Source organism: Silene latifolia, chromosome X (assembly GCF_048544455.1).
Source record: "Silene latifolia isolate original U9 population chromosome X, ASM4854445v1, whole genome shotgun sequence".
NCBI lineage: Eukaryota > Viridiplantae > Streptophyta > Magnoliopsida > Caryophyllales > Caryophyllaceae > Silene > Silene latifolia.
The window spans coordinates 320,512,536-320,528,788 of record NC_133537.1 but is presented as its reverse complement, the minus strand read 5'-3'; the positions used below and the strand labels follow the sequence as shown (position 1 = coordinate 320,528,788).

General features: G+C 41.5%; 1 non-coding gene across 1 annotated transcript; it reads left to right on the top strand.

The window, feature by feature from the left end:
* The first annotated feature begins 11,997 nt into the window (after positions 1–11,997).
* On the top strand, positions 11,998–12,103 carry LOC141625626 (small nucleolar RNA R71). The gene has a single exon (XR_012535395.1). It is a non-coding gene; the product is annotated as a small nucleolar RNA R71 (small nucleolar RNA).
* The last annotated feature ends 4,150 nt before the right edge of the window (positions 12,104–16,253 follow it).

The window sequence follows — 16,253 nt, the reverse complement described above, 5'->3', positions numbered from 1 at the left end:
ATCGCGCTCTGGTCGATCGACCGTGTAGGTCAGTCGATTGACTGTTTCTCTTTCCTACAGATTGCTGTTCAGCATTCTGACAGTCTATAGACCACGTAGGTCAGTCTATAGACCACTGTAGCTGGTAATCCGCTTCTCAAACTCTCGCAAATATATCTTTCAGGCCTTGAAGTGCGCACCAAGTTCATCTCTCGAGTCACTACTCCATGTCAAATGCAGTGCTAAATACTTAGGGACGGATTCGGCTCGATTTCCGCTGGATTCTTCACATTTTTGCAATATTATACAAAAACACGAAAGTAGACGGAAATAGGGAAAATAGTGGCATAAACTACATAATTGAGCTCTGAAATGCGTGTAAAATAGGGTGTAAAACATCATATTTAGGACACGCATCAGCTATATCTTGATGTTGGTACCCGAACTTCTGCAGGGATGACAGCTTCACAACCATACACCAAAGAGTAGGGTGTTTGGCCTGTTGATATCTTTGGAGTCGTCTTGTCTGCCCATAGCACTACTGGAAGTTCCTCAGCCCATCTGCCTCGTCTTCTCTTCAGTTTCTTCTTTAGGCAGCTTATGACCACCTTGTTGCTGGATTCAGCCTGGCCATTAGCTTTTGGATATCCAGGGGTCGATGTTACCAGGTTGATATTCCATTCATGGCAAAAGGCTTTAGTCTTTTTCCCCACAAATTGGGTTCCGTTGTCACATACTATCTCTGATGGGACTCCATATCTACAAATAATATTCGTTCTGATGATGGATATTACTTGTTTTTCGGTTACCTGCCTGAAAGACTTAGCTTCGATCTATTTGGAGAAGTAATCAGTCATAGCCAACATGAATACTTTCTGTCCTGGAGCTACAGGCAGCTTTCCTACAATATCCATGCCCTACTTCATGAATGGCCAGGGTGCGGAAATTGAGTGAAGAAGCTCAGATGGCTAATGTATTATTGGTTAATGAACTTGATAGGTAAGAATTTGTCGTGGCTTCTCTCTATCAAAACAATTTATAAAAACCCAATTAAATGTAGTATTTAGTCAGGGTCGAACACGAAGACGGCGGGGGTTTCTACTAGGTCCAACTTAGAGTCAAGTTTAATCAACAATAAAAGAAGGGGTTTTGGTTTTAACTACTAGAGCAATTAAACAAACAATCTAATGAAGATGAATACGATGATTAGGAAACTAGGGTCTTCAGGGTCACCTAAACGAATTAAGGGGCGATGAGTCGATAAAACAATCTAAGGTGAGGGTTCGTCCTAGAGGCGGTTACCAACTTTCGTTGAGCAACAACTAATTCAAAACATGCAACAAGACTACCCACAAATTTTCATTCAAAGGAAGAATTAAGCTATTAAGACAAAAAGACACAAGCTTTCACTCATACAATTCGTCAAACACCTTGTATGCATGGTTAAGAAAGACAAATTCCTACACCAAAGATTCAAAATTTATCAACTAATCATGCCCTCTAATCCTATTTAGGCTCCCCCTAAACCCTAGAAGGGTAACTACTCACTCATATTGGGGATAATCATGCTAATAAGAGAAGAAGAACAAATAACATAAACAGAAGACATGATGATTATTATAGCAATTATGAAAGACAAGAGAAATGTAAACAAATGATTAACAAGTAAATAAGAGAGGAAATATACCAACACAAGGAAAGGTGATTGCTTGATTGAATAATAAGAAGGAAAACCCTTCAAAATTCCCAATACAATCTTCAACAAACAAGTGTAAACAATTGACAATTACTTGAACTAACTAATTCTTACTAAATATTAATAATAATTATTGAAAGATTAGAACTTGATTAAGGAAAGATTACAATAAATATGGAATGTTTTTCAGATCTAGGGTTGTGTGCAAAATGGTTAAGGGGGGGGGGGGGGGGGTATATATAGTTTCCACTAGGATTAGGGTAGGATTTGAAATGGGCTTGAAAACACGAGTCTGCACTCCCGGCCGGTCAACCGGCTGCCGGTCTTCTGGCCGGCTGGGAGATCCCTGGAAGTTGAAATGAATTTTGGAAGTCATCAGGTATGCATGGCCGGTCAACCGGCCGCCAGTCTCCGACCGGCTGGGACACACTTGACTTTGAATCTTGACTTCTTGGCTTGGAGGAACTCCCAGCCGGCTGGCCGGCTGCCGGTCATTTGACCGGCTGGGACATTCCTGTAACTTCCTTTGAAACTTGTGATTTTCAGCTCATATGTTCTCCCAGCCGGCTAGCCGGCCGCGGGGCCACCGGCTGGGAATGCCCCTTTGCTTTGTTTCATCTTCAGTTGTATAAAAATGCAGTCCCAGCCGGTTGACCGGCTGCCGGCCTACCGGCTGGGGATCCTCCTCAGCATGATTTCTTCCTTCTTCCATGCAAAGCTTAGTAAATACGTTTTCCTTTCTTCGTTTCACCCATTCCCGCCTCAATTTCTGCAAGGAGGCCACAATGTCATAGCAAGGGGAATTGGGACACGAAATTCGAGAAAGGAAGTACAAAACCGACTCAAATGGAGTCGGAAAGCATGAAATTAGAGGGGAAAAGGGTGCAAAAGAATCCTATATCAGAACTTTACAGGCTTCGCATTTTGAAGAGTATTCCAAGCAGTCAGCCCTCAGTGTTGGCCAGTAGTAGCATGTCCTGAGTACTTTACTTGCCAGGATTTTTCCTCATTTATGGTTACCACAGTGTCCTTCGTGTATTTCTTAAAATACTTGTTTGGCTTCGTCAGGCTCCAAGCATCTCAAGTATAGTCCAGCCTGCGATCTCTTGAATAAAGTATTATTGATAATAGCATAGGTTGAAGCTCTGATTTTAAAAACCCTTGCTTCGTGTCTTCCCTGAGGTAGTATTCCTCGGAGAAACCAATCATAATAGGGATTGGTCCAAGAATTACTATCCTGATCGACAGGGTTGACTTGTTCAGTCTTGCTGATAGCTGGCTCTAATAAATGAACAATTGGTATTTTATCGAAAACTGCAGGGGTAAAATTTGAACCTAGGCTAGCCAAAGCATCAGCCTGCGTGTTCAGGTCTCTTGATATTTGATCTATATCAAATAAAGCAAATTTAGCGGTAAGGTTTTTTGCATATTCTAAATACGAAATAATTTTTGCATCCTTGGCCGTATAAATTCCCTTTATTTGATTAGCAATTAAAAGTGAATCAGTTTTTACCTTTAGGTTTTGAACACCAAGGTCTAGACATACCTTTAAGCCTGCTATTAGAGCTTCATATTCTGCTCCATTGTTGGTAGCTTTGAACTCACAGCTTATAGCCTGAGCTATCACTTCTCCCTGTGGTGATTTAAGCACTAATCCTAACCCTGTCCCCCTTGCATTAGATGCCCCATCTATGAACAGAGTCCATTCTTGGTCTGGGGTTTTATTTTCTAATTGATTAACCTCATTTTTCAGGTCAGGTTCTAGGTTAAGGCTGAGATCAGCCACAAAGTCTGCTAAGGCCTGCGATTTAATCACTGCCTTGGGTTCAAAGGAAATATCATATGTACTAAGTTGAACTAACCACTTGGCCATCCTACCTGAAAATTCAGGCTGGCGTAAGACAGATTTTATGGGTAAGTTGGTCCTGACTATAATGGGGTGGCTTTCAAAATAGGGACGTAGCTTAGTACATGACATAATTAAAGCTAAAACATATTTTTCAAGTAATCCATACCTCATCTCGGCATCCAGCAAGCTCTTACTTACATAATAGACAGGATGTTGTTGGCCTTCCTGTTCTTTTACCAGGATTGCGCTGACTGCTGTGTCAGTGACGAATAAGTATACTGATAAAGGTTCCCCCTTCTCTGGTTTAGCCAGTAAGGGTGGAGATGACAGATATGATTTTAGGTCTTGAAAGGCTGCTTCATGGTACTGTCGTTTGTGTACGAAAAATAAACCTAACTAAAACTAACAAAGAAGCTAGTGATAAGCAGGGTCGATCTCCACAGGGAGGCAAGATATTTGTTAAGGGTTCGTCTATTAAGTCACAAAGTGGGGGGTTGATTTTGATTTCTAAACTTCTAAAAGATTAAAGTAAAGAGCAATTAAGCAAGAGCGATAAAAGTGAGAAAATGTAATAAAGATGATCAAATAGATAAAGCATGCCAGGATTTCGGTTCACCATGGTAGTCTATCGACTCAGCTGCAAATAGCCTAGACAATCTACTGTGAGAGAGATAAGAGAAAGGTCCTTCCGCTCCACTTTCTATCCTAGAACTCCACTAACTTAACTTCCGTCCTGTCAGGGTAGTCTACTATTCATAGCAGGTCTATTTATTCCAATCTTTCGATCTAGGAGAAAAGTTAACCAGATTAATCGTAATTCAGAAGCGTGCACTCAACTAAATCGATGTTACAATTAAATTGCTATGGGGACAGATTCTCACAAGTAAACCATCTAGTCTATTCGCTACATCATCACAATCCTACCATGGATTCCCTAATCCCGACATTAAAAGAATTAGCTACTCATACTACTAAGGGTGTCAACAATAATAATGATGAGTGTACTAATCAAAGGCATGATGAAACAATAACAATTACGCGTAAACTGATTATGGAAGAAATAATAAAGAGCAAAAGCAAGAATTAGATCAAAAAAATAATAAGATTAAGATCAAGAGAGAAAGGATGATTACAATCAAAAGCAATCCGGCGTAAAGATCAATCCACAAGCAAAGTACGAGATTCAGAGATTAAGCAGTAGGTTTAGGAGAAAAAGTAGAACAAGAGTATGTGAAAAGATATCCCTAATGACCTAATTAACGTATGCTTAAATAGGAAAATAAAGACTTAACAAAATAAAAATAAAAAGGGTCACTAAAGCCCGCATAAGATAGCAAATCACTCGATCGAGTGAATTCACACCACTCGATCGAGGTCTTCTCCAGCTTTTCCTCTCGATCGAGTAAATAAACCTCTCGATCGAGGAACTCTCAATATCAGCATTTCGATCGAGCATGTAGAAGTACTCGATCGAACTCTCGTGCAACCAAACCACTCGATCGAACCATAATGCTTCTCGATCGAGTGTTTTTCCTCCAAGTTAGCCTCTAACTCGTCTTTGACCACTTCCTTGACCATCCTTTACACACTCCAAGACACAATTCTCGCTCTAACAGTTTCGTCTCCTCATTATACATGCTAAATAGGACGAATAGAGTACGGTTTCACCACTTTCAGGTTCATTTCTGCAAATTAGACAAAACAAACCAAAGTAGCCAATTCGGGCCATATTGCAATACATAGCGGTAAAAAAATGCATAGAAATATGTGCAATAAAAGACTAAAAAGATTATATAAATTGCACGTATCAAATCTCCCCAAACCGAACCTTTACTCGTCCTCGAGTAAACTAAATGCAAACTAATGGAACGGAAATAAAAACTCAGAGCTAGCGATAACTTGTCTACTTGAACCAAGTTAATGCAACGGAAATTAACAATTAAAGGTACAACAGTCAATACGTAAACGAGTTATATGATGTCCATAAATAAAGCTGACTTATCGACCTTGCAAGACCAACAAAATCGGACCCTCACATGGTCACTCTTCTCTCATGAAGCAAAGGGTGAAATATATATGTGTAAGAGAAAAAGAGAAATAGTCACTCACCTAAACTGCGACCTACATAACATACATGCAACAAAAATGAAAGACGATTCAAGTATAATACATACATTCTAACAAACAATGTCCGTCACAGCCGAGGGCTTATAAAAAGTATGGGAGAGTGAGGTTCAGGTGAGAAAGGGCAAAACAGATTATGGAAATGTGGAGGTAAAAGCACCAAGCTAGTTCCTAAACAAGACCATATGAAATCATCCGTGTCTCAACTGACTATAAAATAAAGCACAAGTGCCCCTCATGGGACACATCTCACTGACCAAAAACACTATCTCCTCAAAAAATGTGTAAATAAAAACAAGGAGTAGACCGTCACAAGATAAAAGTAAGCGCAGACGGTCTCAAAATTCCAATCCAACTCAATTTTTTCAATTTTCTTTTCTTTTTCCTTCTTCTGCTCACGTATGATTTCATCTCTTTTTTTTTTCATTTTTTCTTTCAATCACTCGTTTTTTTTTTCTTTCTCTTTCACATTTTTTTCTTTTCATTTCTTCATCCTTCCTCATTTTCAACCAACTCCAATCAAATGAAACACGGCCAAACTCGTAATACGGATCAGAATACCACAAATGACACGCTAAACTAGCTTGACTGGGCAAGCTTAGTTTTGGGTGTAGCTAATGGGTCAAAAAGGCTAAATTTGGCTTAAGTGGAGCTAAACAAGTGAAAAATGTAAGAAAGGGAAATTTGCAAGCGCCTCCCTGCATGTGACACCGACCACAAACCCGAATGTATGCATTTAACAAGAAATCGAATGTCATAAATGTGCAAAAGTGATAAACATGCTCTGCAAGGAGTACTACTCGCAATTCCTATGCAAAATGGTCATGAATGTCACCAGTTATATGGCTCTAAAACTCAAAAATTGTAAAGTAGGTTGCCAATTTATCAGGTCAAGTCTACACGGTCAGCTAAATTTTGAGCAAAAAATCGTAGGTATGCATAAGACTAAGCTAATAACTGTTAATAAAGTGCAAGGCTCAAATAAAAATTACAAGTTACAATGCAATATCATCACGGAAATCGACCGTTCCGACTCAACCTATATGCAAAATGAAACGTGAATTTTTTTGATTTTTGAAATTTTTATATATGTTTTTTGGATTTTTATGATTTTTTGAAATAAATAAATACAATGCAAGCATAAAAATGAAACGTGAATGCAAAATAAATGGAAATGCAGACTCAAAGGATGCATTATCCTCCCCAAACCAAAACGGACAACGCCCTCGTTGTTCTCCAACATACACCAGCAGATATATACAGGGAAACGGGAAAATACAACCGATATGAAAAAATAAAAATAAAAATAAAAAGGAGACAAAAAAAATAAAAGAGCGAGAATGTACATACAAAACACGAACTTCCCCAAACCAACTAAAAAACTGGGGAAGTGAGTAGAGCAGTAGCTACTCGTCAGCCTCATCCTTCAGCGTCACCTCGAAGTCTGGGTCTCTCTCCTGCTCCCTCCCCCTCACCTCCTCAGCCTGAGTCCTCGCGCCTCGCTCGTGTCTTCGTCATCGGGCCGTGTAGGTACCCCTCACCGTTATTCTGGGAGAAAGACGGGTATGGCCAACCCTCAGGAACGGGACGTCGCCTCATCATGTGATACTCGTATAAAGGGATCAAAGTAAGAGCTATGTCCCGCTCCATACGAACCTGCCTGCTAAGAAGCTCAAGCAACAAACTGTCACAGCGCCCTTGGTCCATGACCGTGGACGCCTCAAACGGTGGAGGAGGTATAAAATTAGCCGGATAAACCGGTTGTGTCTGGTCGGGCGCAGGAGTAGGAGTAAGGATCGGAGTAGGAATGGTCGTGGAAGACTGGCCACCCGTAGACATTGTGGATCCCTCTCCGGTCTCAGGTCTCTTTCGCTTCTTAGAAGCAGACATGGTAGGAGGTGGAGCAAGTGGGAGGTGGTACATGGGTAGTGGTAGAGGTATCCTGCCCTTAACAGTGGGCAAGGGAACAAGACGGGGTAAAGTGGTGCAAGGTAAGGATGCAGACAAGGATGCCCGTAGTCTTCTGCCCCACAGTGTAAAAGTACTGAGAAGTCAAGTAAGTAATGTTAAGCACAAAGGGTCCCTCACTGTCAATGTTCAAGTACCCACCAAGAATAGACAGCTCAATGTTGTTCACATTGTTCGGTTCTTTACGGCCAAAGATGGTCCCGCCAAAGAGACGCAATAAGTAACGGGCCGGGAGAAGGTGGACATGCGTGAGCTTGCGCTCCTCGTAACTGGTCTGTGCCAAGGTCCTCCACAACATGCGGATGACCCTCCTAGGAGAGGCAGTGGCACCCGTAAAAGAAAGACCTAACCTAGTACCGAACTCCCCTAGGGTCCCAAGAAAAAGTCCGGTTAAACAACCGGAAAGAAACAGAAGCAAAACCCTGGTCAGTGGCATAGGCGCCAGAAGAGAAGGTAAAGGAGCTGAAAAACTCGAGGGTCGGCTCCTTGGAGGTCAAGGCACACATGGTAATCAATCCCGTCATCCCCGCCCCTCTCAAAATCTCAACTATAGGCTCATAAATACCTAACCTATCAAGTGACCTACGACACAAAAACTTCGTAGAAGCAAAATCACAACGCTCTAAAGCAAAGAAACGAGTACGATGAATAGCATTTACGAAACTAACCTCGGGGTAATCGGGGTGCGGGTCAAGTGAATCATCAACTCGGATAGTGACACGACCAGCAGAGCGGCCGGCAGAAGGTGTAGCTCATCTGCGACCCCGTCCTCTAGTACCTGAAGAAGAAGCCCGTCTAGTAACAGGGCGAGGTATTAAATCAGCCCGGTGGGCAGCTGTGATAGCTGGTGACCACGCAGCAGGGGTGGACACCGTACCAGAAGTGCTAGCAGTGGCTGTGCTAGTAGAGGCAGCAGAGACAGAAGCAGAAACAGAACTAGCGGCAGTGCTAGCTGAAACAGAGGCAGACACAGAGGCGAAAACAGAGCTAGCCGCAACAGAGGTGGAACTAGAAACAACAGTGGTAGTACCAGCAGCAACAGCAGGTAAAACAGGCGACGTAACAGTGGTACTAATAGTCGGAACGATGGTGGTAATAGAAGGGACCACCTTCTCATCCGAGGATGGAACAATGGTCGAGCTAGTCAAAGGTAATGAACTACTTTCCATCCTAATCAAGTAATGGGCGAAAAACAATCAATTAGGCGAATTAAACACAGAAAACCCCAAATCAGTCGGGTTTTTCGAATTGACCGCAAAATCCTTAACCCTAATTGCTCAATTATGTCGAAATTAAGCAATTAACCGACAAAAGAGTAAAGGGAGTACTTACTTGATGATCACCCACAACAATTAAGCAAGAAAATCGACACAAATGAATGCAAAAGACGGATTCCAATCAAAACCCGCAAAAACCATAATTCTCAAATTAACCGCAGAGAAGGACGAAATTTAAGGGGAAAATAGAGTGCAAGTGTCGAATTAAGCACAAGGATTATAATGTGGGTGTTGGATTTGGTATTAGGGCAAGAAATAGAGAGGTAAGGGGGTGATTATCGCACAAAAGGAAGCGCAAATGAAGAAAGGAACAAAAGAATGAAAAATAGAAGTTAAAGAGGTAACTTCCTGCGTGTAATAACCAAATTCACTCGATCAAGTGATTTCAAACCACTCGATCGAGAACCTTTGCAGCAACCTTACTCGATCGAACAATTTTTCACTCGATCGAGAACTCCTCTTTTTTGGCATTTCGATCGAGTGTTTGAAACAACCCGATCGAACAGTTTCCTTGGGCATTCCTCTCGATCGAGTACAAAAAGTACTCGATCGAGTTCTTTTTTCGTGTAACTCATCCAAATGCGATATAAATTCCCCAAACCTGCATAAAAACACGGAAAAACATATCTCGACAATACCAATTCACACAATACGTAGTCTATTGTCTTTTCTAACTAAGCTAAATAGTCTAAAGTCTAGCAGTTCTAAAAATGCAATAAAGAAGTTCAACGTAAATTTAAAGTTTTACAATTTGTTACAACGGGGCATTCCCCGCTTAATTCCCAAAACACTTCAGTAGCCCAAAAGAGGGCTTCTAACTGGAGGAGATCCCTTCAGCATCTCAGACCGTCCTCTTCGATCTCCATGAGCTTGAGTTTGAACTGGTAGAGGGAGAGTAATTGATATCTACATATGCACGGAGTTTCTTCATCCTCTTGTCTCTCCCATCAGCTTTGACATCATAACCGCTTTGATTGACTTCAACCACACTTTGACCGTTGACAGTTCCAGCATCTATTCCATCTGTACTTTGCAGCAAGGAAAATAGAAGAATGTTCCTCCTTTTCGCTCTCAGTCTGAGGCGGAGGGGTTACAATAGCAGCACAAAATTCGACTTTCTCAGCTGGAGTGTCTATATCTGAGTCAGTAAAGGATAGGGCATTGCGAGGTTGAGCTTGCATGGGAGCCTTACGAGATTTAGACTGATGAAAAATCAATTCTTCATCTCCTACCTGAACGTAAGTGTCTTACCCCCGACATCGATCACTGCTCGAGCAGTGAATAAAAATGGTCTTCCTAAAATAATAGGGGTATGAGTGTCCTCGGAGATATCAAACACTACAAAGTCTACAGGAATAAAGAATCTCCCGATCTTGACAGGTATGTCCTCTATAACTCCTAGGGGCCTTGATATGCTACGGTCGGCCATCTGTACGGTCATGTTAGTGCAATTAAATTTGGTCATACCAAGTTTCTTAGCAAGAGACAAAGGTAAGACGCTCACGCTAGCACCAAGATCGCATAGCGCGTTATCAATTAAATGGGTTCCTATATGACACGGAATTGAGAAGCTACCCGGGTCTGACTGTTTAGGTGGCAACTTATTTTGAACTAAGGCGGTCCCTACTTCAATCAAAGCTCCCATTTCATGGCCATTTATATGCCTCTTATGTGACAAGACTTCTTTCATGAATTTTAAGTAAGAGGGTACCAGAGTGAGCAACTCGGCGAATGGAACAGTAACATGTAAACTTTTCAGGAGCTTGGCAAATTTCCCGAACTGTTGATTAGCTTTGTTATTCTGTAGTCGCCTTGTAAAGAGCACATTGATAGGAATCTCGAGCCCTTTGTTCCTTTCTTCCAATGTCTCAACGGGTTCAAACTCATTTTCACTCAATCGAGTCTTTTTACCTCTCGATCGAGGCCTTTCAGGTGATTTTTCATTCGATCGAACACTTCCATGCTCTCGATTGAGTTCCCCTTTATCAGCAGTGTTCGATCGAGGCATAATTCCACTCGATCGAACGATTTCCTCAGCAATTTCACTCGATCAAGTGGTTTCAACCTCTCGATCGTTTCCTTGAATATCCTATTTACTCGATCGACCACTAAATCCATCTTATTGAGTGCTTTCTTCAACATTTCTACTCGATCGACCACCAGAAATCAGTCGATCGAGTATTTCCTTCATGCTAGGCATACTTTTAGCAACAGGCGACTGTTCAGCATCAGTAATAGCTCTCCTCGGGTCTGAAATGTCCTTATCAACTGACAATTTTGGTCCTTCGTAGAAACGACCACTTCGCAAATTGATTAAGTTAATCGCCTCATGTGGATTCTTCTCAGATTGAGACGGCAAATGACCCGGTTTCCTTGTGGACTGATTAGTGGCGAGTTGAGCAACTTGAGTTTCAAGTGACTTAATGGATGCTTACTTTTGTTGATCACTTAGTTGCAGCTGCTTAGTCAATGATTGAATCATCGACTTTAACTCACCCAATTCGCTTACCCCACTAGAAGATGAAGCTCCTTGGTGCGGTGGAGGAAAAGAAGGAGGCTTTTGAAAGCCTTGTTGAGCCTTGTGATGAGGGACATATGGTTGTTGCTGCTGCGGTGGAGGAGTATGATTAAGAACATTCTGACTTGTCCATCTCAAATTGGGATGGACTTCCCCTTGATTATTATAATAGGAACCTCCTCCTTGCCTATATTCTTTGAAAGGCAAGGACTTGCTCCTTCATTTGTCGGACAGTCTATAGTAGTGTGACCATCATTGCTCCCATATCTTTCACAAGTGATAGCTTCTGTCTAGTCAACGATGAACCGTCTGTGATCACCGCAGCGATTTGCGCTCTAATCTATCAAAACGAGCGTTCATGGCTTCAAGCTGAGCCACAACCGCTTTATCGACCGAGTGTATGGTCCGAATACCGTCCCTTAGGTTCCCATATTCAGCACAATGGGTCGCCATCTTCTCAATAATACCTCATCCCTTATCGTCATCAATGTTCTTCTGGAATCTCCCATTGGATGAGGCGTCAAGTATAGCTCTATGGTCATCGTACAACCCATTGTAGAACTGGTTGCACAAAAACCACTGATCAAAACCATGGTGAGGAAGAGACCTCACCAGCTTCTTGAACCGACACCAAGCTTCATTGAAAATCTCATCAGGTGCTTGCTTGAAACTAGTAATTTTTTCCCTCAGCTAATTAGTGCGTTGTGAAGGAAAGTACCTTTTGTAAAAGGCAAGAGCAAGACTCTCCCAGTCAGTGATACCAGCGGCAGCATGGTCAAGGTCAGTCAACCACTCACGGGTTGCGTCAGTCAGGGAAAAAGGAAATAGCACTTCCTTTATCTTGTCTTGCGTTACTCCCTTAGTAGCGGGAATAGTAGAGCAGTAGTCAGTAAAAACCTCCATATGCTTTCGCGGATCTTCGCCCGCCGCACCTCGAAACAAATTTCTTTCCACCAAATTTATATAGGACGGACGGATGTCAAATGTATTGCCGTACTCTGTTGCGAGATTGAAACTTTTAGGAATAAAGGATGCTTTGGCTCGGAGTGACTTGCAATGTTAGGCATCTTTACTGGCTTGTTAACAGAAACGAGATTGTCTTCTCCACAAGACGGGTCTTTTGCGAATAATAAGTGTTGTAGCTGGGGCTCGAAAGTACTCAAGTCTTCCTTTCGAATTTCTCTTTACAAACGGATTCTATGCCGAAATAGTCTTTCTAGCTCAGGATCAACTGGAACTAATTCCGACCTGTTTGACCTGGCCGTACACAACACTGAAAGAGATAAATGAGAACTGTCTCAAGAAATAAAAAAATTCCCTGAGACGGATAAAAAATAAACGAAACAAAAAAAAGATAGGGTTATTGCCTCCCCGGCAACGGCGCCAAAATTTGGTACTGTCGTTTGTGTAACAAAAATAAACCTAACTAAAACTAACAAAGAAGCTAGTGATAAGCAGGGTCGATCTTCACAGGGAGGCAAGATATCTGTTAAGGGTCCGTCTATTAGCTCACAAAGTGGAGGGTTTATTTTGATTTCTAAACTTCTAAAAGATTAAAGGAGAGAGAAAATAAGCAAGAGCGATAAAAGTGAGAAAATGTAATAAAGATGATCAAATAGAGAAAGCATCCCAGGATTTCGGTTCACCATGGTAGTCTATCGACTCAGCTGCAAATAGTTTAGACAATCTACTGTGAGAGAGATAAGAGAAAGGTCCTTCCGGTCCACTTTCTATCCTAGAACTCCACTAACATAACTTCCGTCCTTGTCAGAGTAGTCTACTGTTCATAGCAGGTCTATTTATTCCAATCTTCCGATCTAGGAGTAAAGTTAACCAGATTAATCGTAATTCAGAAGCGTGCACTCAACTAAATTGATGTTACAGTTAAATTGCTATGGGGACAGATTCTCACAAGTAAACCATCTAGTCTATTCGCTACATCGTCACAATCCTACCATGAATTCCCTAATCCCGACATTAAAGGAATTAGCTACTCATACTACTAAGGGTTTCAACAATAATAATGATGAGTGTACTAATCAAAGGCATGATGAAACAATTACAATTACACGTAAACTAATTAAGGAAGAAATAATAAAGAGCGAAAGCAAGAAATAGAGCAAACAAATAATAAGATTAAGATCAAGAGAGAAGGGATGATTACAATCAAAAGCAATCCGGCGTAAAGATCAATCCACAAGCAAAGTACGAGATTCAGAGATTAAGCAGTAGGTTTAGGAACAAAAGTAGAAGAAGGGTTTGTGAAAAGATATCCCTAATGACCTAATTAACATATGCTTAAATAGGAAAATAAAGACTTAATAAAATAAAACTAACACGGGTCACTAAAGCCCGCATAATATAGCAAATCACTCGATCGAGTAAATTCAGACCACTCGATCGAGGTCTTCTCCAGCTTTTCCTCTTGATCGAGCAAATAACCCTCTTGATCGAGGAACTCTCAATATCAACATTTCGATCGAGCATGTAGAAGTACTCGATCGAACTCTCGTATCAGCCAAACCACTCGATCGAACCATAATGCTTCTCGATCGAATGCTTTTCTTTCAAGATAGCCTCTAACTCGTCTTTGACCACTTCCTTGACCATCCTTCACGCACTCCAAGACACAATTCTCGCTCTAACAGTTCCGTCTCTTTATTATACTTGCTAAATAGGACGAATAAAGCACGGTTTCACCACTTTCAGGTTCATTTTTAGGAATTAGACAAAACAAACCAAAGTAGCCAATTCGGGCCATATTGCAATACATAGCGGTACAAAAATGCATAGAAATACGTGCAATAAAAGACTAAAAAGACTATATGAATTGCACGTATCACTTCATGCTCCACCGTCCACCGAACCTTATTTTTTCAGAGTAGGTTGTAAAATGTTTTACACCTTTTAGAGGATCTTGATATGAACCAGCTCAGGGCGGCCACTCGGCCTGTCAATTTCTGAATATCTTTGATTGACTTGGATGACTGAAGTTCCACGATAGCTTTTATCTTTTCTGGACTAGCTTCTATGCCTATTTTTGTAACCATGTAACCACGGAACTTACCTGCAGAGACTCCAAAGTGGTATTTGACAGGGTTGAGCTTCATGTTGTATTTTTCAAATATTTGGAATGCTACTTCTAAATGTTTCACATAATCTTCTGCATTCTTAGATTTTATTACCATGTCATCTGTGTAGACTTCCATGATATCACCTATTTGATCCTTAAACATCATGTTGACCAGGCGCTGGTACGTTGTCCCTGCATTCTTCAGGTCGAAAGGCATGCCTGTGTAACCGTATATGCCTCGGTCTGTAATGAATACAGTACTCTCCTGGTCAGCAGGGTGCATTTTTATTTGATTGAATCCATTGGAGGCATCCATGAATGTCGGCATCTCATGCCTTGTTGTGGCGTCTACCATGGCATCAATATGCGGCAAGGGAAATGGATCCTTAGGGCAGGCTTTGTTTAGGTCAGTGTAATCTACACAAACTCTCCATTTTCCATTCTTTTTCTGCACAACAACCACGTTAGCCAGCCACTCATGGTACATTACTTCCCTGATCATTCCCATATCTAGACGTTTTTCCACTTCCTCGTTGATTATTGCATTTCTTTCTGATGCAAATTTTCGTCTCTTCTATTGTACAGGCTTAAAAGATGGATCAATATTAAGTTTGTGTGTAATTATATCATCACTAATTCCAGTCATATCAAAATGAGACCAAGCAAACCAAAATGATTTATTTTTAAGGAATTTTACCGATTACGGCCTAATACGATGCAGGGCGTCAGATCCTACTAAAACATACCTGTCAGGGTACTTAGGGTTTAGGATTACCTGATCTGTTTCCTTTATGGGAGGTGTTATGCAAGTACTCCTGACAGGGTACGGTAATTGTTATGAGAGGGACTTACCTGCCTTGGAAGGTTTCAAGGCTGCTGTATAACATTCTTGGGCTGTCTTGTGATCTTCTTTGATTGTGGCTATTCCCCAATCTATTGGTATCTTGATACACTGGTGATAGGTTGATGGCATAGCCTTGACATTATGAATCCAGGGTCTGCCCAGAATTGCGTTGTAGGATGACAAGCAATCCAGGACTCCAAATTTCTCATAGGATGATACTTCTTCCACGTAGGTTGGAAGATGGATTTCTCCTAGTGTGCTCCTGGTTTCTCCACTGAAGCCTACCAAAACGCTGGATTTCTTGGTGATTTGATCTTCACCAATATTCATGACTTTCAGTACGTCAAGCATGATTAGGTTCACTGAGCTGCCTCCATCTACTAGGATCCTCCTTACTGTAGCGGTTCCAATCTGCATGGAAATTACCAGGCCATCATGATGAACATCAGGAATCCCTACCAGGTCGCAATCGCTGAAACTGATTTGGTGACACGATCCGGTTTGCAAGGTGATATGGTCCTAGGCGTCCTGGCTATCTTCTTTGCTGCTGAATTGGTCAAGCCACAAATTTCTCATCCACCAGATATGAATTTTACTTCATAGATTGGTGGTCGTGGAGGGAGATTACGACCCTGCTTTTGTTCCTGGTTCTCCATGCCGTGGTCCACATTTCTGCCTTTCGTCCTGATCAGATCCTTTAGGTATCCGGATTTCAATAGGTAGGCCACCTTTTTCCTTAGGGTGAAGTAATCATCCGTCGTGTGTCCAATGTCCATGTGGAATTCACACCATTTTGAGTTGTCTCTCCTTGGGTTAGGATTTTCTACCTTTCCTGGGCCATCTGACTACTGGTCCCATGTTGTCAAGCCTTTGAAAATTTTAGCCTTACCTTGATACTCATGTGCTAGATTGACTTCTGAATGGT